Genomic DNA, 27,178 nt, shown 5'->3' with positions numbered 1-27,178 from the left:
TTGAAGGAATTCTGCTCCTTGTCCTCTGATTGCCCTGGTGTGTTATGCACATGGTTTTGAAGGTGATGCAATGTTTTACTCGGAGCCAGTGCAGTGTTTTTTAGGGCAGGAGTGATGTGGTCTCTTCTGGATAGTTTGAGGAGTAGTCTGGCTGGCGCATTTTGGATTCATTGTAGTTTCTTCGTGAGGTATTTTGGTATTCCGAGGTAGAGACTGTTTGCATAGTTGATTCTTGACATGATGAGGGCGACAATAGTGAGTGTTTTGTGCGTGAAGGAGAGAAACGGTAGGATTCTTCTTGCCGTGTGGAGGAGGAAGAAACGCTTCTTCACTGTTGAGTTTATTTGTGGTTCTAAGGTTAGGGTTTTGTCCATCAGAACTCCAATTCTTTACTACCTTAGATGGTGTTGGTGTGGTTCCCGTTTCCGTTGGCCATGGGATGGCAGTTCCGTTCCCTTGCTCTTTGGATAGGATCATGATTTCGGTCTTTCCTGGGTTGATTGTCAGGTTGTTGGAATTCATCCAGTTGAAGACTTCGTTCAGACAGTCAATAAGAGTTGAGTGATCTGCTTCGTTGTCTTTGATTTTGTAGATGATTGGAGTGTCATTGGCGTAGTTGTAGCAAATAATGTATTTTTTGCAGATTCTGATGACCGGAGTTTGGTAGATGTTGAAATATAGTGGTGATAGTGAGGATCCTTGTGGTACTCCACAGTCAACACGTGGAGTGGATTTGAAGGGTTTCATCCATACTGTTTCTGTTCTGTCTGCTAGGAATGATTTAGTCCAGAGTAGTACTGTGTCTGTTATGCCTAGGTCTTCTAATCTTTTGGTCAGGGTGTCATGGCCAACTGTGTCAAAGGCTGCAGAGAGGTCGAGTAGAATGAGGGCTGAGGTTGTGTTCGAGTCTGCGATAGTTTTAAGGTCGTCCCAGATGGAAAATAGTGCCTTTTCCGTTCCTCTTGCTGGTCTGAAACCGACTTGAGCTTGGTCAAGCAGGTGGTGTTTTTCTATGTGCTCTTGGGTGAGTTTATATACGTAGGTTTCCAGGAGTTTTGCCGGGAAGGGTATGTTTGAGATTGGTCTGTAGTTGGAGGTCTTCTACGTCGCCACTTGTGTTTTTTTAGAAGTGGCTTGATATAGGCTGATTTGAAGATCCTCGGCACAGTCCCTCTTGCGAGTGATAGATTTAGAAGGTTTCTGTAGTATTCTGCGGGCGTTCCTTGTGCGAGGATTGATTTGTAGATATCCAGGGGACAGTGATCCCTGGGTCATCCAGCTTTCTTGCGTTTTACCAGCATTGTAAATGCCTCTGCTGATATTTCAGGAAAGTTTTTGAGTTTGTGCTGTGGTTCTGTGTTAGGTCGTTTGGTTGCATGTTGTGGTTGGTTGGTCTCTTTTGTATGGTTTGTCGGACGTCATTGATTTTTTTCTTGAAATTGTCTGCCAGGTTTTTGCAAAGTTTCTCTGAGGGGGTTGTGGTGTTATCACAGCCTGGTGGGTTTCTCATCTCTTTAACGATGTTAAACATTTCTTTTTGTGTGTTGGTGGCATTGGCGATTGTCATCATAATGCATTCTCTTCACCTTTTGAATTTCCTTCTTATATGCACGGATTTGTTTTTGCAACAGTTTTTTGGTCTGGGTTGTATTCTTTCCTCCATTCCAGTTCCATCTTTGTTTTCCTTTTTCATGGTGTTTAATAGTGGTGTGAACCATTTTGCCATTGCTCTTTTTTTTGATGGGCTGAATGGTTTTTCTGGGGCGATCTTATTTATTGTGTCTGCAATTCATTTGTGTAGTAGTTCCGCTTTCCCGTCTAGGTCAGCTAGCTCTAGTTCTGTAGTTAAGGGCTTGGTTAATTGCAGTTGTTCATATAGGTTGCTTTCTCTGACGTTTTCCAGTTTCTTTTGGTGGTGGTTGCGAGTTTAGGAGGTTGGATGCGTACTTGGGTTGGCATGGTGATCATGAATGGGATGATGAGGTGGTCACCCCACAGTATTTGTATCGGAGGTGCCGTGATGATGAGTTTTTAATTTGTAAAAATTGCGTCAAGTGTGTGTCCTGCCGAGTGTGTTGCCCCTTTTACTAGTTGTAGTTTCATGGTGGCGAGTTGTTCAGTGAGTGAGTTGTGGGAGTTGGTGTGACTGTCTTCAAACCAAATGTTGAAGTCCCCCAGGATGATTAGGTGTTCGTGGTTGATGGCTAAATTGGTGATGGCTTCTATGAAGTTGTCAATGAAGGTTGCATCATGTGTCGGTGGTCTGTACACCAGGATGAATGCTATGTTGGTTTTTGGACTTGTTGTTAGGTGTATTATCATGGTTTCGCAGTTGAGGATGTTGAGTGGTACGTCCGTTTTTAACTTCAGGTGTTCTTTGAATGCTATTGCGATGCCTCCTTTTTTGTTTTTCCTGTTTATTTGAAGGCACTTGAAGTCGGTTGGAAGGCAGCTTTGGAGTGTGATTTTTGTAGTTGTCGTCCAGCCATGTTTCTGTGATGAACAGGATGTCAATGCCGTTGTCATCGAGTAGGTCGAAGATCTCTGTTGAGTGCTTGACATGGATCTTGCGTTAATTAGATTGCAGTGGAGTTTGGAGGTGGTGTTTGGTTTGGACTTTCTTGTTGAGTTCGTCTTCTTATCGGTGTTGAGGTTTCCTTCCTGGTCAATCACTTGTTGGAGTGTAGGTTTCGGGGTGTCAGCGTCTTCAAAGAGTTCCTCTAGGTTCTGTCTTGGGTTTTTGTTTTCATCGGGCTCGTCTTCCGGGAGTTGTGTTTGTCGATTTGACGTTCCTCTTGTTTTGGTGATGTAGGGTGTGATCGCATCGGTCGTGTGTTTGTTTTTTTTTTGTTGCTCATCCTTCTACGTGCTTGTGTTAGGTTATTTGATGTTGCTGCTTCTAGCGTTGGGTTGGTTTGCTGTGGTGACCAGTTGTCAGCGAGATAAGGAGTTAAGTAGAGGGATTTTTCTCTTCTCTCGGCGTTGGCTCCGTTTTTTTTTCCTGTCTGTGGGGGTGCGTTCCGTAGTTGTCTTTCTTTGTTGCTGTTCCGGAGTGTTTGTTCTTTCTTCTTGTCTTGTTCTTTCCCTCGGAATGGGTCGTTTGCGCGGCATTATAAGATTGATAGTAGTTTAGTCTGTTTGGTGTTGTCCAGCTGGTTCCGCTTTGGTCAAGTTGTCTTGTGGTGGTGTAGTGCGTGTGGAGGGTTGTCTGCCACTGGTTCGGGCTCTGTAGGTGGTGTTCTGGCTGATGTTGCCGACTCCTTCAGTCGCTGTCTTGAGAGGGCTTAGGGGAGGTGGATAAGGGTTATATATTCGGTGTTATCGGGGGCTCTCTTTAGTGTCCGTTTTCCTGGACGTGGTTCACTGTGGTGTGCTAGCTATGTGGATGTGAGAAGGGTATCTCCAAGTTGAAGAGTGGCATAGAGGGGTGCGCCTTATGAGGCGTGTGCCCCTAGTTGGGGTGTCACTCCACCGTAGTTCCCTAGTGGGTTCTGTCTCACTTTGTATTGAGATGGTCAGCAAGTTTGAGACCTGTGTAGTGGGGGATGCACCCATCAATGCAATCTAATTTCAGGCAGCGCTGTTGGAGACAGAGCCCCTGCTAGATCGGAGTGATCTGTATATTGGGAGAGAGGCCTATTAATGCAATCTAAATGTCAAACAATGCAATAAGGACTCAGACCTTCTGCTGAATTTGAGAGACCTGTATAGTGGGAGAGAGGCCCACCAATGCAATCTAATATCACACAGTGCAATTGGAGACAGAACCCCAGCTAAATTTGAGAGACCTGTATAGTGGGAGAGAGGCCTATCAATGCAATATAAATATCACACAGTGCAATTGGAGAGAGAACCCCAGCTAGACCTGAGACCCGTATAGTGGGAGAGAGGCCCACCAATGCAATCTAATATCACACAGTGCAATTGGAGACAGAACCCCAGCTAAATTTGAGAGACCTGTATAGTGGGATAAAGGCCTATCAATGCAATCTAGATATCATACAATGCAGCTTGGAGGTCTGTCAATGCAGTCTTATATCACACAGTGCAAACGTCTATCACTGTCATGGAGAAAAATTATTTTAAAATGTGCAAAGATCTGAGACAGAGCTGCTAATGTAACTATACTGGGCAAGTAAGCATCAACTATATGTCAAACAAAGCTTCCAGGTGGATACTCTCTGTAAATATCTTACAAACCATTTTAAGAGCAAGGTGAGAAGATGTATCAAGTTAGGTTGGATCTTCTCCCTACATTCTCCAGAATATGGCATGGAAGAAAATAGCATATGATATGTGCGCATGTAGATTATGTAGTCATGACAGAAACCCCTAGATATTTTTTTACGAATTGTAGTAAGTTTAAGGATGTATATGTTAAAGTATTTTATAAACTAAAATACAGAATTGATCATTTTCATTCTGTTCAAACATTGAGTTTAGGAGTCTCTGGGGAATGCACCATGTTGAATTTTCATGTGGCTTGAAATTGAAAAAATGCTAATGGATACTGGATCATTTTATGGCATTCAACGGTTTCTCTTTATGCGTGATGTACTTTATACTATTGATGTTTTTGAAGATTTTATGTAGCACTGTGTGCACTTCAGATGTCTTAAGATGGCTTGGATTCGTGCTTTCCTATATATATTAACGGTGTAGTTTGATGGATTTGTAGTGTGCAATATTATCGATTTTAGTGAATTGTAATCATGAATATGCTTTTAAATTGTGTGTATATTGTGTTAAAAGGTTTACTTAACCATAATAACACTTAATAAATAAAAAAATAAACAAGTGCATGGGAGCTTATTATTCATTGTTCGGAGGGATCCGGCTATTTGCTTTTAACCAGCAATAATCTTGGGGTGAAGTGACGCTTGAGGCCAGAGTGACCGATACTTCATGGGTTTTGATTGTTTTCTAAAGATGTGACCAAATGCCATGAGGGTTGATCTGGTAGTAGTTTAGATAAGAGTGCTCTGAAGACACCAGCAAGTTGGGGTGGGTGAGATGGTTATCACCAGTTCAAAGGGAACTGGTTTATTCTTCTTCTCCTCATGTTTGAAGTGTTCGTGCAAACCATGTGCAATTATATTTACGGTTAGGAGGTCTCAGACTAGCTGGGACTTGTAATAAATGATGTTTGCATATGAATGTGTGACACTGATGATGGCACAACCTACCACAGACAAATCCTAAAAGAGGGTGTGTTGTACACATGAGCTGAAGATGGTAGTTATGATTATTGTGACTAATGTGAATGGGGGAATTGGATAAAGATTGAATTTCTTTTGTATAGGTCTTGACCAATCACATGTGAGGGATGGATTGTAATAAAATAAATCAGAGTGTTTAACTGTTGCAAACATTTATATAATGTGTCAATGTGAGTGGTTCAGAGACACTCGGGTTAGTTTGTGTCTACAGAATCATCTAGCCCCTCCTGGCCAATTGTAAAATATACTTGCTTTACGTAAAAGCGTGCACTCGCTTCTTCAGTGGTGGGCCGGCTTTGGGTTAAGGTGACTAGAGGCCCACACCTATTACCTTCTATGTTATAGGGGGAACGTCTCCGGTGTCTGAAGGTACCGGGAACCTGCTTCTTCCGTCCATCGGCTTCTCAGTTTGCATTCCGCAATGTCTCCTTCTCGATACTGCTGCGGGTAATCGATTCGGGAGTTGCTTTTTCCCCCTATGGTGGTGTCAGTGTTGTTGAGAACAGCCTGCCCACCACAAGTTCTATGTGGTCCCACATCACCAAGCTCTCCACTCAAGCCTTTTTGCTCCTCATTCCCGCTGGAGCGTTTCAAACGCGGAGCAGGCCTGAACTTCATTGGCTCTGCATACTATGTCAGCTCCGACTTCTTCAGGTACCACAGGAGGCTTCACCTGTCTGTCTCTGCCTTCTACTCTGTCTCGCCTTCTCTCGGGCTTGTCATTCCTTTTCAACAAACTCGGCACATCTATTGGAGATTGTCTTTTAAAAAAGGTTTCCTCTTCTCTTTGATAACGGTATACATTCACTTTATCATCGTTCCAGTAATGGAACTTATACTGATTTGGTTATGTGAAAATTAGATTTTTCCATACAGGCCATTACATGGAGTGCATCAGGAAGCTCCTCATGGGAACGGAAGTCCTTGTTCCAAAGGGAGGGTTGGTGGTGGACGGGGAGTCTTTCCTGGTTGAGGTCCCACTTGCTTGGCTACCTATGGAGGGTGTTGTGGAGCACGCTCACCACCCTATCCTCACAAAACAATTCGGAATGTCACCTTGTATGAAAGTTCCTTTAGAAAGGCTTCACGCATGGGCTAGAAAGGAGGACACACTAACAAGGAGGATGGCGTGTAGATCCCATCCAAGTGTGAGGGGGGTGACTGGTGGGTAAAGGATCATAGCTTCCTCCATAAAAGCCTTGACAACTGGCTCTTTCCGCCACAACAGCTTTGTTCTGAGGTGGTGTATGCCACCAGTATGGCTAAGTGAACTTTAAGCAGGTAGTAAATGTAACGCTTACATGGACTCCTCAGGAGCGTAATGCCATCTCAACCTGTGCACCTGGTACTTGACACCTTTCGGAATCTCTGTTTAAACCATAGAACACACCTCTATTAACTAAAATACTACTGCATGACATGTGTACTCCTTTAATCCCTCCCTTCTCACCTATGTTTATTTTTTGTGGAGCTCTCCATCCTGCTTTTCTACAGAGGGACGTTGAGGTGAAGAAACGATGGTAACTTGGAGGGGTGTGGCCTGGCAGCCATGGACTAGGCTGCTCTTTCGGTGAGCTCCTGGATCCGGATATCGATCCGTAGATGCGCGAGCATTTCTTACACTATTTCCAGCAAGAAATTCGGAGTATGTCAATCGGACCATAAGAGTAACCCAGCGCAAGTAACCGTCAGCAAAACTAACGAAAACAACTAAAGATATGAGACGTAAGGACAATCAAGTGTGGTGTGGTCGGCAACAAAATGGCCGCGGACTCAGGACAAAGGAGCCCCTGAGCACAAGGACGGTGATGGTACCGACAGCAGAAACAAGAAGATAAGCGGGTGTTGCTGGAGGGGGAGCAAACTGCAACGATAACACGAAGGAACAAGTCTGCCCGTACATGAGCGCCGCGAGATTGCCGCAGTAGGGGGAGGCCCCAACGTGCCAGAAGTGGTGATTTGGACCCCCCCCCAGTAGGGAAACCAAGGGAGACATAGCTGCGAATGCCCGAAGAGGGTGTGAATAGCCAACAAACAAGACATTCGCAGTGGACAGAGGAGCGGGGGGGGGGCCTCCGCAGCCTGAGACAGAGCGGCTGCACCCGGCAAGGAGTACTTGTGGTAACGTACGCGCACACTGCTAATGTGAGACAGCAATTAATGCATAGCTGCGCCGCACAAAGGAGACCAACGAGGGTAGCGCCATGAGGGTATAATAAGCGTATTGTGCACATACTAATACCAATTAACATTGACATAAGCGAGGAACGAAGATACAACCCGACATGGATGAATGGTCAAGTGCTATGGCGCCTTCTCTGTGAGTCAGCGCACATTACGTGGAGTGGGCAAGGAACGCAGAATCAAGGACCAGCACATGATACGTTAAGATGGTGCACACCAAGTCATTATATCGCCGCGTAGACACAGCAAAAGGAGCCCTACATGGGGGAAGCAAAGCGCATTGCCTAAAGACACCAACAAGGCCGTTAACCGGGGAAGTGCACAAACGAACGGGGACAAGCTGAAAACAGAAGGAACCCCAGGAAGTTACCCCAGGCAGAGCAGCTAGATTTCTGCACTGCAAAGGAACAGATATTTCAGCAAGTGAACAGCTGATTGCTCCTATGCTGCCCGCCCCAAAGCCTGCAGAACTTTGCTTACCATAAATTCGGCATCTGCGTCTTCATGCATATTGCCCCCATAGCTCTGCAGCACGCACAGTGTTGGTCTCACTGCTGATAGAGCTCTTTACAGCTGACAGCCGCTCTGTATGCAACCTGAGCTGAAAGGAAGACAAAGGGGACTATTACGAATCAAGCATGCCATGAGCATCGCAAGTCTCCTGTAATATTTCAAAAGACAAACCCTAATGTCATGCGCATCGCGTGTCCACAACAAACTACAAAGGACATACAGCACAATCTTAAGAGACATTGAGGATATGCTGCATTGCCACTTAGCAGCGAAATAACAAAAAAGACAGGATACATTAGCTAGCCCAAAGAGGCAGACGCTGTGCAGGGGGCCCCAGAAAAAGCCATTGTGCAGCCACACCCAAGTATGGCCAGATACATAATGGCAGACTAGTGCCTGAGCCAAAAGACAGCCACTAGGCTTGGGAAGAACGGCAAGCACACAACACTGCCTTGGACAAGCCTGGGCATATGGAACTCACAAGATGAAAACGCACATGGAGGAAGCCAAACGGAACCTTGACTAACTGCACCGTAGAGTGGATAATACTAAAGCGGAGCCGCTGCTAATGGCAACGGACACTGAATATAAGCAAGGCACGAAGGAGGCGGATATAACCCATGTACAGAAGAAGGAATAAACGCTGCAGCAATATCTGCCTGGGTCTCAACGAAGCCAAAAGGGAGACCATGGGAAGGTTGCCGTGGTGAAGCGCGACAAGTGGAGGTGGAATCGCAGTGGGAGCGGATAGTGACGCTACGCCCAAACAGGGGCGGCAGGGTGGTATGCCTGGAGGCTGTGAGAGGCTGCCACCAGAAGACGGGCTTCAAGCGGAGGCAGAGTGGAGGAAGACAAAGGGCTGCCCAAACACAAGATGAACATCTCGATCAAAGTCTTGGAAAAACATTGAGAAGCTTAGGACGAGAGCAGGTTGCCCCAACGGAAGCCACAGAGGCAACTGGACTCAAGTCTGGCCCACCAAACAAGGGAGGGCTAGTGCCTTAGCCAGGACGAACGAAAAAAAGAGTCACGGTGCACACCATTAACAAGTACCACAGCCCGGGCTGTGGAAAGAAGCACAGCATACTCGGAAAGAGTGCTTCAAGGAAGCGAAGCCAGAGTCTTGAACATTGCGCCACAGAAGAGCCGTGACCCCTATGGGCGATCAGGAACATGTAGATCTGAATAGCAGTTGGACAATAAACACGGACCCGGTGCGTGTCGGAACCGCAAATAAAGCAGTGGAAGAGCAAAGCAGCCGTCTCCACCCGAAGCCCAGCACCCATGGAGGCGGGCTATAACTAACACAGGAACTGACGCATAGCTGGCCAGACAACCTCGAACAGTGGTGAGTGAGCCAGGGATATCTAGTGTGATGTACTCAGGGGGGGAAAAAGCAAAGGCAAACAGGCAACAATGGACATCTTTGCTAAACAGCAGTCACCAACCACGCCGGCACAAATCGTGACCACTGCACAGGGAGAGCAGACCCCCCCAAGGGACGACCACTTGATCCTTGCAGCCATTACATAACTGAAAACCGCGTGGGGGACTGCGATGGCAGAGCCGAAGGCGGCATTGGAACTAAAGATAGACGCAGTGGGAATAGATGTCAACCTGCTGAGACAAGACGTGAGCGCGTTAGCGGAGTGAACGAGTGGCATAGAGCGCTTTGAAGACAAACACGGATGTTAATGCCACCAATGTGAGTGAGGTTCACATATTGAAACAAAAAGTGGATAACATGGAGAACAGAGCAGACGAGGCGGAAGGGTGTGCAAGACGCAATAATATACACCTAGTGAGCCTACCGGAAGGAGGAGGAGGCTCGGGCCCTAGAAACTATGTGGAGAATATGATAATCCAGGAAATAGGGGCTGGTGAACTCTACCAGGGGTTTGCAGTGGAACGAGAGCACAGGGCCCTAACGAGGAGGCCTCAACCTGGAGCACCTCCCCGTGCAATAATAGCGAAAATACTGAACTACAGAGATCGAGAAAAGATCCTGGAATTTTTTCGGAAAGGAGGAACAATAACAGGCGTCAGCAACCGTCACTGCCTATCCAGATTACACTATGTTAGTACAAAGACAGCGCTACAGATATGTGGCAGTGAAGAGAAGACTGCGCACAGCCGGACTCAAATATATGCTTTTGTACCCAGCGAAACTCAAGGTCCTGCACAAGGGCAGGGCTCACTTCTTTGAAACGCCATGGGAGGCAGCAGGTTGGCTGGATGCACAAGGCTGCCCAGAGTCGGAAAAAGGACGGAGGCGAGATGGACAGGATAAGTGATTCGACGCCACGTTTTTGTGCGGGTGGGAGTGGGTCACACCATAATAGTGACATTTGAAGGGAGTGTAAGGGTCATGCTAGTGAAGGGCGGATACTAAGTAATACACATACTCGCTAAGCAGACTTGTTGGACTGGAATATAGTAGCGTGCTAATTAAATGTCAGCAGCAAATGCGCAGCAATCCCTTAACATAGAAGACACAGGATGCATGCGACCTACCCCCTTAAATTGTAGTAGTTGGTACGCCGATGGGACCCAGCAGGGAACAACTGCCCTAATTATTGGCAGCTGCCAAGGAAAGGGCCAGATGCGGGGGTGCCTGAGATCCAGGGATGGAGCTGGGCAACAGTTGGGAGGAGGGCGGGAATGTGAGAAGTTGGGGGTTGAGTTGGAGTGGGCTAGGGAGGGGGAGGTGGAAAAGTTGGGGGAGTTGCAGTGTTGGGAGTGGGGGGGGGGGGTTTGGATAGTTCAAGGGGGGAAACAAGCTTATACATAGGAGCGGCGGAGCTCCAGATAGGGGGTGAGGACATACGAAGGAGGGGAGGAATAAGGCCAGAACATGGGGACCTTAAGGTGATATCTTGGAATGTCATTGGGTTCAATCGCTATCTAAAAAGGAACAAGGTCATGATGTACCCAAGAAGGCAGAAAACGGACATCGCCTTAATACAGGAGACCCACCTCACAAAAGCAAAGTTAGAGGTGAAACGGAAGAAATGGAAGGGGACGGTCATTGGGGCAACATACTTGGTGTATGCCAGAGGAGTGATCACCTGGGTAGCACCACACATCTCATTTCAGCTAATAGAGTCCAAGGTTGAAGAAGATGGGAGGATGATGAGGGGGCTGGTGGAAAATAAAGAAATATGCATTACGAATACATATGCCCCGAATCAGGACACAGTGTCGTACTTCAAGACCCTATATAATAAAGTGAGCCTGTACCTGGGAAGGGCGACGATATGGGACGGGGATTTCAACTGCACATTAAACCCAAAGGTGGATAGGTAAGATGATAAACAAGACAGGCCCGTCCCCTCCCCCTCCTTCCCCCGCAAGAGCCCTGCAGACCCTGTTGACAGACTTTGGGCTAGAGGACACCACCTGCAGGAGAGACAATACTCGCATTACTCTGCCCCACAGAATTTGTACACAAGACTAGATTACATGTTCGCTACGCAGGAGATGGTACAGACAGAATACAAAGAGAGGGTCCTATCGGACCACTCGCCTTTAGTCCTCACATGGCAGTACCGACCTCCAAGAGCTAGGATTCCGACGTGGCGACATAGAGCGGAGGCATTGAAAGACGTGATGTTCAGAGAGGACCCAAGAAGAAATTACACGATACTTTGAGACCAACACAGGAAGCGTCGAGTCAGCTGGCACATTATGGGATGCCTTTAAAGTTTAAAGTAATAATAAGAGGGATAGCCATAGCCAAGTCCAAAGGGCTGTATGGAGGCATATTGAGAGAACTGCAAACGGCAGAAGCTAAGCTGGAAACAGTCCAGGATAGGGGTGGTAGCACTAAGAAGGAAACTGAAGCTATAAGCCAACTGAAACAGGAGTGTGCAGGCCATTGGGAACGGCTATGTAACCTGACCTATAAAAAATGTGGAGAGGCAGCATGCGGGTGCAGATAAGCCAGGGAGGATGCTGGCATGGTTGTACAGATGCGAGACCCTCTAGACCCGTGATTAGAGCAATAGCAGGGGAGGATGGGCAAATAGTGGACACCCAAGAGGGCGTAAACCGAGAGTTCCTTGAATACTAACAAAGATTGTATGGAGATGAAGGAGGTAGCGTTAGCAGGGAGATAATGAACACACTGGAGGACATAGGCTTGGCGCGATTAAGTGCTGAGGAGCGAGAAGACCTAGATGCCCCAATCACTTTAGAAGAACTGGAGGAGGTAGTAACAACTTCCCACTAGTAAGAACCCGGGGGCTGATGGACTCCCCAGTGAGTTTTAGAAAATGTACAGGAAAGAGGTACTCCCACCACTGCTAGCAACACTAAATGAGGCATTCGAAATAGGGCGGCTGCCAGAATCCCTGGAAGAGGTGATCATCATTCCACTCCCCAAACCCAAAAGGCCAGGTAAGGATTGCGGATCATTCAGACCACTATCTATGTTGAACCAAGATAGCAAAATGCTTACAGCAGTGTTGGCAAACAGAATGAAACGGATCATTAACAAACTAGTACACCATGACCACACTGGTTATGTCCCGAGCAGACATATCAGACAACCTCAGACGACTACATCGAGTCATGGAACACACAAAGGGGGACCCCAGTGAGATGGCAACAGTATCGCTGGATGCAATTAAAGCTTTTGACTCAGTCAGATGGCCATGGCTAACCGCAGCCCTGACTAGCTTTGGGATAAGGCTGGGGTACCTCAAGTGGGTCAAACTACTTTATAGTGCACCGCTGGCCAGGGTTAAAACAGAGGTTACCATCTCGGAAAGGTGGAAACTGAGTAGGGGTACTAGGCAAGGATGCCCGTGGTCTCCGATGCTGTACATTTTAGCACTGGAGCCCCTGGCAATATACCTAAAACAACAGTACAATGTAATAGGTATCAGCATTAAAGAAGAGCCACATTTGGTCTTGCTATATGCTGACGACATGCTGTTGTATCTACGATACCCTGAAGAGAACCTTCAGTATATCATGGAAGTGATGGAGAGATTCGCGTTACTATCTAGGATAGCGGCGAACCCCAGAAAATCATGCATATTCCCGCTGGGAAGGTATGTAGGAGTCCCATTAGACAAACTACCAGTCCTGCAGATACCATGGCAAATAAATACGTTCAGATACCTCGGTATAGACATCTACCACACAGTTGAGACAGAACACCAGCGCAACACACAAAGCGGTGAAGAATATTGAAAATAGCATGAGGTTTTGGACCAAACTCCCTCTGGCAATGATGGGAAGAGGGTCGCTGCTGAAAATTGTGGTATTACCGAGATTACTACATTTTTTCGGGAACATACCATACCCGATACCGAAGAGATTTTTTTAGCAGACTACAGAGCATATGTAGGGAATTCCTATGGCGTGGGACAAGGAATAGAATTGTCCTCTGGAAGTTGCAGAACACGTATGACAAAGGGGGCATAAAACTGCCTAACTATGAGATCTGCTACTTAGCTAGTCAACTGCAACATGTGGCCAAATGGTTATCAGAGGATCCGACCTCAGAATAGAGATTGTTGAGACCGAAGTGTACCCCGTACTTCCTGAAAGAAATGGTATGGCTGCCCAAATCGGAGATGAAAGAGCGCTCAAAGATGTTGAGATTAGGATGGGAGGTGTGGTGCAGAGCTTGTCAGGTAATGGGGAACCCAGCCCTGTGCTCACCCCAAGTGCCGTTGGTTGCATTAGCTGGAGGGGAAGGTCAATTAAAAGGAACCGATTAGGAAGAACTGCGAACTAGTGGGAATCGTAATAATGGGTGATATATGGCAAGAAGGAGAGAAAGGTATTCGAGCACTAGAAACAGGGTTACATGAAGGGCAATATATAACATAACAGAATGGTACAACTGATCAGAGATACGTGGTCGGAAATACTAGCAGAGCAACCTGATGCCGCCATGGATACAATTTATGATATAGCAGAAGGAGGGCACGAGATTTCCAGAATGTATGAGCTATTGATGTCCAAAGTGGGGAAGGAAGTGGCGCAATTGAGATTTGACTGGGAAGAAGCAGGGACACCCATGAGTGACAGGACGTGGGAACAGGCCCAAGGGTACTATAAGAAGGTATCTAGGAATACTAGGCTGCAGCAAATACAACTATATATAACCCACAGGGCGTATATGACACCCCAAAGGAGAGCTAAATTCAAAAACACAGAACGACAGGAATGCCCCAAATGCCGAGAGGAAAATGTGGGGATGACGCCTCTGTTCTGGGCATGCCCGGAAATTGGGAAATTCTGGAAAGAAATAGCCCAGAGTTTAGCGAAGAAAGGGATCAAGATAGATGTGGAATCAGTATGGGCATGCTTGGTGGGTGGATTCCCTAGGCCACATCAATTAAAACATGTAAGTAAACTGAAGGACTTGGCATACATACTTGCCAAGCATAGGATAGTCATGGGATGGAAGGCAAGCAACAGACCCAGGTTAGAAATATGGTGGAGAGACCTCTAGAAATGGATGGAAGCTGAAACGGCAGTGTGGCAAGAAGCGGGGAATAAACGAGGGAAGGAAGAGGCAGAAACCCTGATAGCTTGGATACATTTAGTGGCCACACTATACGGGCCCGCCCAGGACTGGTCGAGTGACCAGGAAACTGCAGAGCACAAGGAAAAAGGAACCCCCCCTTGGAAGAGGAAGATGCGGATGGTGAAATGTAGTAAGCTTGTTTTGGGGGAGGGAAAAGGGTAAGCAGTAGACACTGAAGGATATATGTATATTCTGTGAAATGTTAAAATATGTACTGCAAGTTTTGGTTTTATGTGGTTTATAATAAAATCAATACATTTTAAAAAAACAATGCTAACTTGGGTAGCTGTTGTACTCTATAGCTTCCTGTCAAAATAATGTCTTTACTCTTAAAAAGGAGTCTTGGTGTAAGTAGCTGGTGAAAATACTGTAGCCATTTAGGGTTTAAATTAGATTCTTACGTTCGCTTTCTTTTGCAGGTTCTCAGAATTTAGGGAAAGGGCTTATGGATGAGAAGGGCTGCGGAGTTAATCCGTATAGGCGAACTCACTATTTAAAAATGTTTTCTCATTCTGGGTAACTGCAGCCTTCAGGGATGAGCACGGAAACAACTGAGGTGAAAACTTGAAGAACCTTCAGGTATGTAATACTTATTAAACGTCTTTTTTACTATTCAGTTAGTTTATAATTAAATACTTCTTGTTTTGTATGCAGGTTTTCGGAAAGCTGAGAAAAAAAATACCTTCGGAAGATGTGGTGGCTGCGGAAGAAACTTCTGACTGAAGATGCTGCGACTACGAACGAAAACTGCTGACAGTAGATGCTGTGGCTGAAAGCAAAACCTCTGAGGGAAGATAATCGCTTCGAAGATAACCTTGGTCAGGTAAGTCTGTTCTATTAACTATTGAACTCTGTAAATTGCTGTAAAGCTAACGTATTAGCTCCTTTTACAGGTTCTGTGAGGAGAAATGCTGGTAGCGTTACCCGCTGTCAGCGGATCAGACGCGAAGCACGCATTTCAGCGGAGGCGGGGCTTAAATAGCTCCCTCTGCAATATGAATAGAACGCGCTGCAATTTATGAATGGATCTAGCGGCGGCCAGGTTAGGTGTATGGAATTTACTGTAAAACATCACAAAAGTCTATGGAAGTGTATGCCGAGAATGATGTAAATTCCATATGTGCCAGGCTAACACCCACCTTTGACCTGCTGGTTTATTTAATGTTCCCTGCCTAGCCTGAAACCTGAAAGCCTGAATGAGGAGACTGTCCACTCACTGGGATCATGACAGCCCCCATTACCCCCGCAGACCCTTCCCAAAGATGGACCCTCCGGCCCTGGCTTAGTGGGGTGATTCCGATGAATCTTCTGAAGCAATTTGGGAGCATGAATATTTGAACTGGGTTCCCAAGTCCTGTTCTGTGGGACAAACCCTTTGCAATCCACAAGGTAGAATAATTTCCTTTTGACAATCTTGGAATCTAAGATTTCTTTCACGAAGAATTCTGGTTCACCTTCTATGATCAGGGGTTTTGAGGATGGTTGTAGTCTGGTCCCCGGAATCATTGGTTTTAACAAGGAAACATGCAATACAGAATGAATTTGCATGTGAGCTGGTAGGTTAAATCTTACTGCTACAGGGTTAAAAATGGCTTCCACAGAGAATGGGCCCAGAAATCTAGGCTGGAATTTACGTGGGCCCTTAAGTGCAATGTGTTTAGAAGACAACCATACCTTGTCTCCTACTTTATACTCAAGATTTTCTTCGAAGTTTATCTGCAAATTTCTTTTGGCTTTCCTTTGCTGTAGTAAAATTTCTCTGGACATCTTTTTGAACCTGGGTAATGTTCTCATGAAGATTCTGTACTGCTGGCATTTCTAAGGATTCTGTTGGATCGAAGGTAGAGGTTCGAGGATGTGAAGCGTTAAGGACATAAAAAGGGGTATAACCTGTGTAAGTGTGTTCAGAGTTATTATAAGCATACTCTGCTACCCAAAGGACATCCACACAAGAACAATCTGGTGGAGAAGACATTGAAGGTATTGTTCTAGAGTTTGATTGGTTCTCTCAGTCTGATAGTCAGTTTGTGGGTGGTGGCTAGTAGATAAACGTACTTCAACTTTAGTCAACTCGCAACATTTCCTCCAAAATTGAGAGACAAACCGACTCCCTCTATCAGAGATCACTGAAGATGAAAATCCATGAAGACACACAATTTGTTCATGGAACACCTTTGCTAAAACTGATGACGTGGGAAGCCCCCTTGAGGGCAATGAAATTAGCCATTTTGGAAAACAAGTCCACCACTACAAGGATTGTGCTCTAACCCGAACAAGGGGGTAACTCAGTAATAAAGTTCATAGAAATGGTATGCCATGGCACTGGTGGGAAAGGTAATGGTTGAAGTAGTCCTGCTGGTCTCTTCTTTGAGCTTTTGGACACAAATTCCACAGGTTTGGATGAAATCTATGATATCCTTTGCACCATGTTGGCCACCAGAAATGTCTTTTCATCGTGGCTAAAGTATTAGCAATTCCAGGCTGGCCTTCTAGTGGGGCTCCTTGGTAATCTGCCATGACCTTGCTTTGTAGCTCCTGATTTGGAAGGTAAAGACGACTCCAGAAATAAGGTAAGCCTTCTTGAATGCTAAACTTTGGTCCTTTTGACTGCCAGGCCTCTAATTCTTAAGTGGTCATGCTGAGTTGAATCTGTAACTTTAGGTCTTCTGAGGATCCAGCGACTCCCAGCACCTTCTCTTCTGGAATTATGTTTACTGAATCTGAAATAATTTGGACCTCTTCTTTCTCTCCAATCCGTGACAAGGCATCCGCTTTACCATTTCTTATTCCTGGGTGGTAAGTTCTACAAAATCGTATTTCACAAAAAACAATGCCCAGCAGAGTTGTCGGGATGATTGAGCCTTTGCATTGCTTAAATATTGCAGGTTTTGGTGGTCTGAAAAATGACAGTATGCCTGCCCCCAATAAATGGTGTCTCCATTCCTTGAACGCGTGTTTTATGTTAGTAATTCCTTATCTGCGATACTGTAATTTAGTTATGTGGTTGAAAACGTCTTAGACCAGAAGGCCACTGGATGGAGTTGTGTGGTTTTGGTATCTTTCTGAGATCATACAGCTCCCATTGCTGCACTGGACGCATCAGTTTCTACTACGAATGGAAGCTGAGGTTGTGGGTGTCTCAAAATGGGAGCAGTGGTAAAATGTTTTTTTAAGTTTTGGAAAGCCTCTTCTGCTTCTTTGGTCCAGGAGAATGTCTTGTGCTTTCGCAATAATGAAGTTATTGGATGGAATAGTTGGGAAAATCCTGCACCAAAGCGTCTATAAATATTTGCGAATTCTAAAAAAATGTTGGACTCCTTTCACCGGAGTATGGGAAGGCCGAATCAAAATGGCTTCAACTTTTCGATTAGCCATTTGAATTCCCATTGGTGACAGGATGAATCCCAGAAATTCCACTGAGGTTGCATGCATGAAAGGAGCATTTCTCTAGCTTGACAAATAACTTGTGTTGCCGTAGTTTCATAAGTACCGCCCGTACATGGGTTATGTGCTCTTGGACAGAGTTAGAATAAATTAGAATGTCATCAAGGTACACTACGGCACAGACATCTAGCAATTCACGTAGGACATCATTCATAAAGTTCTGAAAAGCTGATGCAGCGTTGCATAAGCCGAAAGGCATAACTTGGTACTCATATAAGCCGTATTTTGTGCAGAAGGCAGTTTTCCATTTATCCCCTTCTTTGATTCTCACTAAGTGGTAAGTTCCTTGAAGGTCCAGCTTGGTAAAAACGTTGCCATCCTTAACTTGGTCCATTAACACCGATGAGTGGAAGGGGGTATTTGTTCTCAACTGTGATCTGGTTTAGGGCACGATAGTTTATGCAAGTATGAAGGTCCCCTTCCTTCTTGGGCACAAAGAACAGAGGAGACGCCATGGGGGACTTAGAAGGCCGAATAAAACCATTGTCAAGATAGTTATCCAAATGGGTCTTCAAATTAATATTCTCTTCTATGGTTAAGGCGTAAATTCTACTGCATGGGGTTTTGAACCAGGGATTAAATCAAATTTGACAATCATATGGCCGATGTGGAGGCAACACGGCCTGTTGTTCAAATACTTCTTGAAAATCTCGATACTCTTGTGGAAGGGTTCCTACTAATCCCAAGGTGGGTTCTTCTCTTGTAACCGCTTGAACTTCTTTTCCAAAGGTTCCACCTTGAACATAGCAAGAGTTGTTGCATTCTTCGGCAAATGCTAAAGTTCTGGCATGCCAGTCAATCTGTGGATTATGTTTCTCTAGCCATGGAATGCCTAAGATTACTTTAAATTGTGGAGCACTAATTAGGTCAAACAAGATCTTTTCCCGATGTCCCTCCTGGCAAAGCAAGGTGCAAACTTCAGTACACTTAGTCACTGGTCCGGATATCAGTTGAGTACCATCCACTGTAGTGACATTTTCCATTACAGCCTTTGGGTGCATACCAATACCCATCTTGCCTGCTAGTTCGTAATCCATGTAGTTCCCAATCGCTCCAATTTCCACATTTGCTTCCCCAGCATATATCTTGGAAGGTTGAAGGTCACTACTTAAGATAGCGGGAACAACGAAATGAGAGATCTGGATTTCCTTCTTCTGGCTCGACAAGACGACCTCTACACTTGTGTGTTGAAGTTTTCCATCAGTTCATTCTTTATTATACTCTTGTCTGCTTTGTCTACGACTCCCACTGGTTTCCACGGAGGTTTCACTGGACAATTACGCAAGTGGTGGCCGGCTGAACCACAATCGGGGCATAAATTCTGTTGTCTTCTTTTGTCTCTTTCTTCTTTAGAAATTAGACCCCAAACTCCTCCTATCTGCATTGGCTCAGAGTGCCTTTCAGTCACTTGATGAGTTCCAGTGTCTTTTGAACAAACAGATTGATCTAGTCACTGTTCTGGCCCAATCAGAGCGCCGGTCCTGCAGTCGATGATCCAATTGTATACTTAGAGCAATGAATTCAGCACAATCTGTAGGAGGGTCCACTAATTGCGCCAATATGTCTTTGAGTTACCCTCGATAAAAGTGTTGTTCTCTTCTCCTCAGGTCAATTAGTCTCTGCTACTAGTCGATTAAAGGAAGCTATACAAGCTAATAGTTCTTAGTTACCTTGGTGTAAAGAGAGCAGCTCATTATCTAGGACCTGTCCACGAGCAGGATGGGCAAAGTTTCTCCAACTCCTGCCGAAAACCAGGGTAGTTTCTCAATAATGGGTCATCCCGATTGACTAAGGATATGGACCAGTCAGCAGCATGTCCACACAGATATGATCACACAAATGTCACCTTAGCCTGATCAGAAGGAAAGACCCCTGGTCTACACAGAAAGTATAAATTACATTGGCTCATAAAAAGTGCAAAACGCCTTGGATCCCCCGTAAACCTTTCTGGGGCTGCTAGTGGAATGTTCCCTGGTAATACCACCTGTAGAGGAGGACTGGGACAGAAACTTGACCCCATGGAGCACCACCTGAAGTGGCGCTTGTCCTGTTTGGGACTGTAGTAATTGGCGACCTAATTCATCAGTGTGTTCTCTGTTAACTACCAACTCTCTCCGGAAAGAATTGGTTTCTGACCTAACTGCATGGACTTCTGCCCTTAACTCTCCCAAAATCTGGGATAAATAGTCTTTCTGTATTTTCCATTACGCTCAGGTGAAGTATTTTAAGTACTGGCTTCGCATTCTATAACGCTTCCCTGGACTCCTCGGGAGCGTACTGCCTTCTCAACCTATCGACCTGGTACTTGACAACTTTCGGATTCTCTTTCTGTTTAAACAACAATAACAATAGAACACTTTCATCTCTTAACTAAAATACTACTGCAGGACTTGTGTGCTCCTTTCATCCCCCCCTTCTCACCTGTGTTTATTTTTTGTGGAGCTCTCGAGTCTGCTTTTCTACAGGGGCGCGTGGAGGTGAAGAAACAATGTTAACTTGGGTAGCTGTTGTACTCTATAGCTTCTTGTCAAAAAAATGTCTTTACTCTTAAGAATGAGTCTTGGGGTAAGTAGCTCATGAAAATACTGTAGTCATTTAGAGCTTAAATTAGATTCTTATGTTGGAGAGATCTCTCTTTCCAATAACTTGCTCTTTTTGCCTTTCTTTTGCAGGTTCTTGGAATTTAGGAAAAGGGCTTATGGCTGAGAAGGGCTGCAGAGTTATCCCAAATTTGAAAACATTTTTAAAACGTGAGTTCGCCTACACGGGGCAACTGCAGCCTTCACGGATGAGCGCGGAAACAACTTAGGTGAAAACTTTAAGAACCTTCAGGTACATAATGCTTGTTAAACGTCCTTTTAAATATTAAGTTTGTTTATTCTTAATTAAATACCTCTTGTTTTGTCTGCAGGTTTTCGGAAAGCTGAGAAAAATACCTTGGAAGATGGGGTGGCTGCGGAAGAAACTGACTGAAGATGCTGCGACTACGAACTGAAACTGCTGACTCAAGATGCTGCGGCTGAAAGTAAAACATCTGAGGAAAGATAATCGCTTCGAAGATAAACTTGGTCAGGTAAGTCATTTCTATTAACTATTGAACTCTGAATTGCTGTAAAGCTAATGTATTATCTCCTTTTACAGGTTCTGTGAGGAGAAACGCCGGTAGCGTTACCAGCTGTCAGTGGATCAGACGCAAAGCGCGCATTTCAGCAGAGGCAGGGCTTAAATAGCTGCCTCTGCAATATCCATAGAACGTGCTGCAACTTATGAATGGATCTTACGGTGGCCAGGTTAAAGGAATGTTCGCCCAAAAAATTTTATTGCCCAAAACGATGGGCAATAATAAAACAAATATACTCGCACTTTTTTTTGTTAAGTTCCTATGTACAATTTTGAGCAATTCAAGCTCAAAAATTGGAAAAGCAAGCACATGGGCGCATCCATTTTGTGAAATGGATGCCCGCCTGTGCTGGCTTTTGCAACACTAATGAAGGAAAAGCCAGCCAGCTGTGGTAAACAAAAGCTACCACTGGGTGGCTTTTCCTTCATTGGTGCCGGGACTCGGAGGACGCGGACCGGAGACTACAGGCAGAAAATCTGCAGCTGAATCTCGGTAAGTGCTATTTATTTTTTTTTAAAAATAAGCACTAGCTGCGTTTTTTTTCTAAGTTTTCCGGGCTGGAGGAGCCCAGAAAACTTAGAAATAAAACTGCAGCTTTAAAAACGTTGTATTTATGTTTGCGGTAGCTTTTGAATAAACGGCAAACATAAATACAACGTTAATGTGTTAGAAAGAAAAACCGCAGCGTTTTCAAAACACAACCCGCTGGGTTTCTGCCTAAATCTGCTTTCCCATTTGGGGCTCTCGGGCTCCCCATGGGGAGCCCGAGAGCCCCAAATGGGAAAGCAGCTGTAGACAGAAACACCTCGGCATGTAAACACAACCGCGTTGTCACAACGCGGTTGCGTTTGAAAACGCTGCGTTTTTTCTTTCTAACACATTAACGTTGTATTTATGTTTGCCGTTTATTCAAAAGCTACCGCAAACATAAATACAACGTTTTTAAAGCTGCAGTTTTATTTCTAAGTTTTTCGGGCTCCTCCAGCCCGGAAAACAAAACGCAGCTAGTGCTTATCTTTAAAAAAAAATAAATAGCACTTACCGAGATGCAGCTGCACCAATGAAGGAAAAGCCACCCAGTGGTAGCTTTTGTTTACTACAGCTGGCTGGCTTTTCCATCATTAGTGCCGCAAAAGCAAAAGTGAGCACAGGCGGGCATCCATTTCACAAAATGGATGCGCCCATGTGCTTGCTTTTTCAATTTTTGAGCTTGAATTGCTCAAAACTTTACATAGGAACATAACAAAAAAAAGTGCGAGTATATTTGTTTTATTATTGCCCATCTTTTTGGGCAATACAAATTTTGGGCGAACCATTCCTTTAAGTGTATGGAATTTACTGTAAAACATCACAAAAGTCTATGGAAGTGCATGCTGAGAATGATGTAAATGGCATGTGCGCCAGGCTAACACCAACCTTTGACCTGCTGGTTTATGTAATGTTCCCTGCCTAGCCTGAAAGCCTGAATGAGGATAATGTCCACTTACTGGAATCATAATAGTAAACTAAGCCCGACTCAAGAAGGTAAAGCAGGTAGTTAACATCTGCAGGAGAACAGTCAATGGGTTTGATGTATTTCTTTTTGCACCAAATGACAAACTGCTTCCATTTACTGAAGCAGGAGTGTCTTTTTGTTTTCCGTGTCTCGTGCAATGTGTCCATACATCCTGGTTACAGGCTGGGCAAACTATGACTTCAGTAGCCAGGCTGCCAAATTCATTGTTAGTGAATTTGGATATGTTCTCTGCAGATGCTGTTATGCCAGGAGGTTCTGAAATGGATGCAACTTGATTGGTGAGCCTACACGACATGCACAATAGGTTGTAACACGGCTGCATTGCCCACATTGGGGTGGTAGTCCTACAAAACATTGAATCCAAACACTGCAAATCTGATAACATGGAATTTTTTCCAATCGCATTTCTGTGAAATATAGGTGGAGGTTTAGGTTCACAATTAAGGTTGGAGTGATGGGGGTGCGATGAGCTGACGGGGGTCTCCCCCTGCATAGAATTGCAGTAAAATGGGGTGAAAGAAAAAAAAAAAGACATCAAAGTTATGGGATTCGCAGCAATGTACTCGATGCTTTTGCGTAGATTTTGTAGATCCATTTGGGCAATCAAAATCATGGGTAAACTCTCCTGGAATAGTGTGTTAATCAACCTGCGGATTAAAATGCATTGTAGGGTGGGACAGGTTATGCATACACAAATATCCCTGACCAGTTGGTCCATAATGCATTGGCTAGGGATCCCTGTTGTGGCTACTGTTAGGGAGAATTCTCAAAAAAGTGCTAATTTCCCTTACCTTTTGAGACCCCCCAGCAACTTTGCTGGATATCTAGGATTTTAATTTTTAGCTGAAAAGAGTGTGAACCTTTTTTCCACATTCATGTATTTGGATGTGTGTTTTACTTTTGTGTTCTTTGGATATGGAGTTTTAGACAACTTCATAGGCATCATCTTCTTCTTCTTCTTGTGTGTTACACAACACCTTCAGTGCAGTGGCACAGGGGTGTCTTTTCAGATTCCCCAAGGTTTAAATACCTTCTCTGGGACTGCCAACCGTCTCTCTCAGAGAATGTGAAGTTAAATTGACTTTGCTAGTCTTTTTAAATTCATAGCCCCAGCACACACTATCTTCCTATAGAGCGCTGGAGGGGTTGCCTAGCATCCCCTGCGTCTAAACACTCATGTAACAGTCAAATGTTACCCTTCCCTCTTGAAATGGCGGGTGGCAGTGGTTTTTCGAACAAACTACCATGATTGTTCCCGACTGCAAACACTGGTAGCTAAAACCCAGGTCAGCCATGTTTTTCAGTATGGCATCTGTAGAGATTGGTTGGCTCGTGTGCGCGGCGTCGCGCGAGCATTCTCTGTGTTGTTCGAGAGGGAATGGTCACGCGACGCGTGTGACACAGTTGAAGGAGCTTGGGCTGAGTGGGAGATCTTGCAAGTGGGCCCGCTATAATAAACTTGGAAGCTTACCTAATCCTCGCTGTGTGCGCCCTTTCTTACAGCACCCATGACCCCTCTAAAAACAGACTCCGGTCATCTTTCACCGTTTTTTTAGGAAAGGTCCTTCTTGTGTTTAACCAGGTGTGGTCCCTTTGTTCGATGACCTTTGGTGGGCTTCGGTTCTGAAGCCCTCCTCTGGCGCCTGAGTGTCTGCGGTGGACAGGATGGGAGGGAGGTGCCCGAACCCCCCTGTGCTTAGTCGACTAGGAGACCTGAATGCACTCTGGCATGATTGGCTGGCTGGCTGGCCGGCAAGGATAGCCACCCTGCTGGGTGAGTGACAGCTAGGCTGGAATGAATAGGAGAAAACAGTTTAAAAGGGGAGTCTCCAGGACTGGAAGGCAGAGTCGACCAGTGGAACGAAAGAACCGAAGAAGAGCTGAAGGAAGACGACTGCTGCAACTCCTGGACCGTTGGTTTGCCCGGTGAAGCCCTGCTGCAGGTCCGAATTGCCTGAAACTCCATCGAAAGAAGATCCTTCAAGGACAACTTCGTCCCTTGAGCTGGTTGGAACAACCTACTCGCAAGCCACCTGAACACCATCTCTATACTGGTCGAATATTTATCAGAGCGCTGTTGAAAACTGGATAGCCAGTGAGAAAGATACCAGTTTGTGGACTTTAAGGCACTCACACCTTGTTTGTTGTTTGTTTATTTAATATAGCGCAAAACCAAACCCGCAGGTAGCCGGGTGCAAACATTACAAGGATACTTGAGAACTTAGTTACAGTGACATACAAAATAGACAGTAGGACAGTTCAGCAATGTTACAGTCAAATATACTTATACAATTAAAGCTAGCTGCCTGCATTTTAGGAGCTACGTCACAATCAACCACAGTTCGAGGTCCCGGTAGGATCCCATTCCCATGAAGTTCCTAGATGCTAGCAGTGGAGGTCAGATTCTTATGGGGGGTCAGGTCAACAGTGGGCATTGTTGGGAAGTAGTGCTCAGGACGAGTGGTTCAAGTAAAGAGGGTGAACACTTTATATGTCATTAGATTGTATCCATGAGAGAACCTTGCGCCTGAAACTTGGGTAAGGTTGGTCCTTTCTAAGTTCTAAGGGGAGTTTGTTCCAAGTTTGGGCAGCTATGACTGGAAAGCTAGCGCCACCAGCTGTACTTTTTTTTTTCCAAATTCTTTTTTTTATTTTCAACACAAGAAAAATAGCACATATACAGGTTATATTTGCTATATAGCAGGTAATTAATTAACAGCGAGGGTGCAGCACCAAGATCTTACGGCTGACGGCAGAGCATGCTGTGCCGTGCGTCGGTGCAGGGCTTGTCCAGGGTCTATTCAGTTCCTGATTTTATGCCTGTTCCTCCCATTTCCCCCATATCTTTAGGAATTTCCGGGGGCACCCCCTTGCTGTGTAGATACGTCTTTCTAGGGAGGCGCACCTGTCCATTTCATTGGACCATCGGTCGATGCTTATTCTGTCCGCAGAGCCCCAGGTGCATGCCGTTAGCCTTTTCCCCAGCCCCAGTGCCAGTGCCACACTCAGAAATGCCCTTTCGTACTTGGTGAGGTCCGTTTCTACTGCTATTCCCAGTAGGATGAGTTTGGGGTCGTGCGGGATTGGGGCTCCCAGCACTCTGGAGAGGCGCGACAAACACGCTGTCCAAAATTCTTGCAGTACCCCACATTCCCAGACCATATGGTAAAAGGTGCCCTCTGCTCTCTTGCAGCGAAGGCAGGTTGCGTCGCCGCCCCCCCCCCCACCTGGCTGTTTGTGTTCTTGCGTAGTATGATCTATGCAGGATCCTGAGTTGTATCAGTCTGATTTTTGAGTCTATTCCAATCTCGCGTGGGGACATCAGTGCCTCCACCCATTCTTCTGTTTCCAATGCCCCCAGGTCTTGTTCCCATTTCCCTCGAAGATGCGCGAGTTCCCCAGAGCCGAAGGAGTTAATCACCTGGTAGAGGGTGGACGTGACCCTGGAGGAGATTCGATGTGGAAGGATGTTTGTTTCAAGGGGGGAGCATGCGGGTATGTCGGTAAGGTCCTGAAATTGGGTATTGATGGCATGTGTAAGTTGAAGATATCGAAAGCGGTCCATAGGCCTTAGTCTGTGCGTTGCATCCAGGGCGTCGAAGTCTCTCAGCTGGCCCTCGTGGATTATGTCGGCCAGCGTGGATATCCCTTTCCTCTCCCAGGTGTCGAAGTGGCCCATTTGCAAGATTTCGGGTAGGTGTGCATTGTGACACAGGGGTTGGATCAGGGTTGGTTTATTCTCCCAACCAATATATTTGTGCATCTCCCTCCAGATTCGGCGAGTATGCAGTGGTCCCCGGGGGATCTCGTTCAAGTTTCTCTTGTTGTCGTATAGTATTTGTAGAGGAGGTGGAAGGTCGGTGTCTGTTGTTTCGATCCGGATATGTGGGAGCGCTGGATCCCCGTGCAGCCAGTCGTTTACCACCCCTGTTTGTGTGGCCCAGTAGTATATGCGAATGTCGGGCAGTCCTATGCCTCCCTCCCACACTGATCGACGAAGTGTTTTGAGGGCAATGCAGGCTTGTTTCCCCCCCCCATAACAGCCTGCTTAGGGACTTATCCATGTCGTTGAATGTGGCAGCCGGGATTGGGAGTGGGGCGTTTTGAAGGACGTAAAGAAATCGCGGGAGCGTCAGCATTTTAAATAACGCGGCCCTGCCCAACAATGAGAGAGGGAGGGTTTGCCAGTGCGAAACGTCCTTTTCAAATCTCTCCATTATCGGACGAAGGTTCAGTTTGAGGAAGTCATCTGGTGTGGTGGTTATTTGTATGCCCAGGTAGGTGAAGCTTAGTATTGAGACCGAGTACATGCAGGGATCCGGGATCGCTTCTTCTCCCCCCTGAATTGGAAAATATATTGTTTTCTGTGTGTTTACCCGGAGGCCCATGAAGCGTTGGTACTCCTCCAGGGTCCTGGTCCCCATTGGGCAGGAAGTTATTGGTTTGCTCAGGTAGATCAGTAGATCGTCTGCGTATAGGGATAAGCGTTCCTCACCTCCCGTGGGCCAGGCGAACCCCGTCCATCTTGTATCTGTGCGTAGTCTGATTGCTAAAGGCTCGACGGCAAGAAGGAACAACAGAGGTGAGAAGGGGCAGCCCTGCCTGGTCCCGCGGCCGAGCGGGAATGTCCTCGA

At 45.8% G+C, this 27,178-nt stretch overlaps 1 protein-coding gene across 6 annotated transcripts in view; it reads right to left on the bottom strand.

Annotated features, from left to right (window-relative positions):
* RALGPS2 (Ral GEF with PH domain and SH3 binding motif 2) overlaps window positions 1-27,178 on the bottom strand; it is a 2,782,724-nt gene that overhangs the window by 2,474,983 nt on the left and 280,563 nt on the right. The window contains exon 3 of one of the 6 annotated variants that reach the window (XM_069641167.1): window positions 7,884-8,004. The exons of the other annotated variants lie outside the window; for them this stretch is intronic. The gene's annotated coding sequence lies outside the window, so the exon portion shown is untranslated. The remainder of the gene's footprint in view (window positions 1-7,883; window positions 8,005-27,178) is intronic. 6 annotated transcript variants of the gene reach the window in all.

The sequence above is a fragment of the Ambystoma mexicanum genome, chromosome 1q (assembly GCF_040938575.1).
Source record: "Ambystoma mexicanum isolate Mex_15411 chromosome 1q, UKY_AmexF1_1, whole genome shotgun sequence".
In the NCBI taxonomy this organism is placed as follows: Eukaryota; Metazoa; Chordata; class Amphibia; order Caudata; family Ambystomatidae; genus Ambystoma; species Ambystoma mexicanum.
This window is presented reverse-complemented; position numbering and strand designations above follow the sequence as displayed.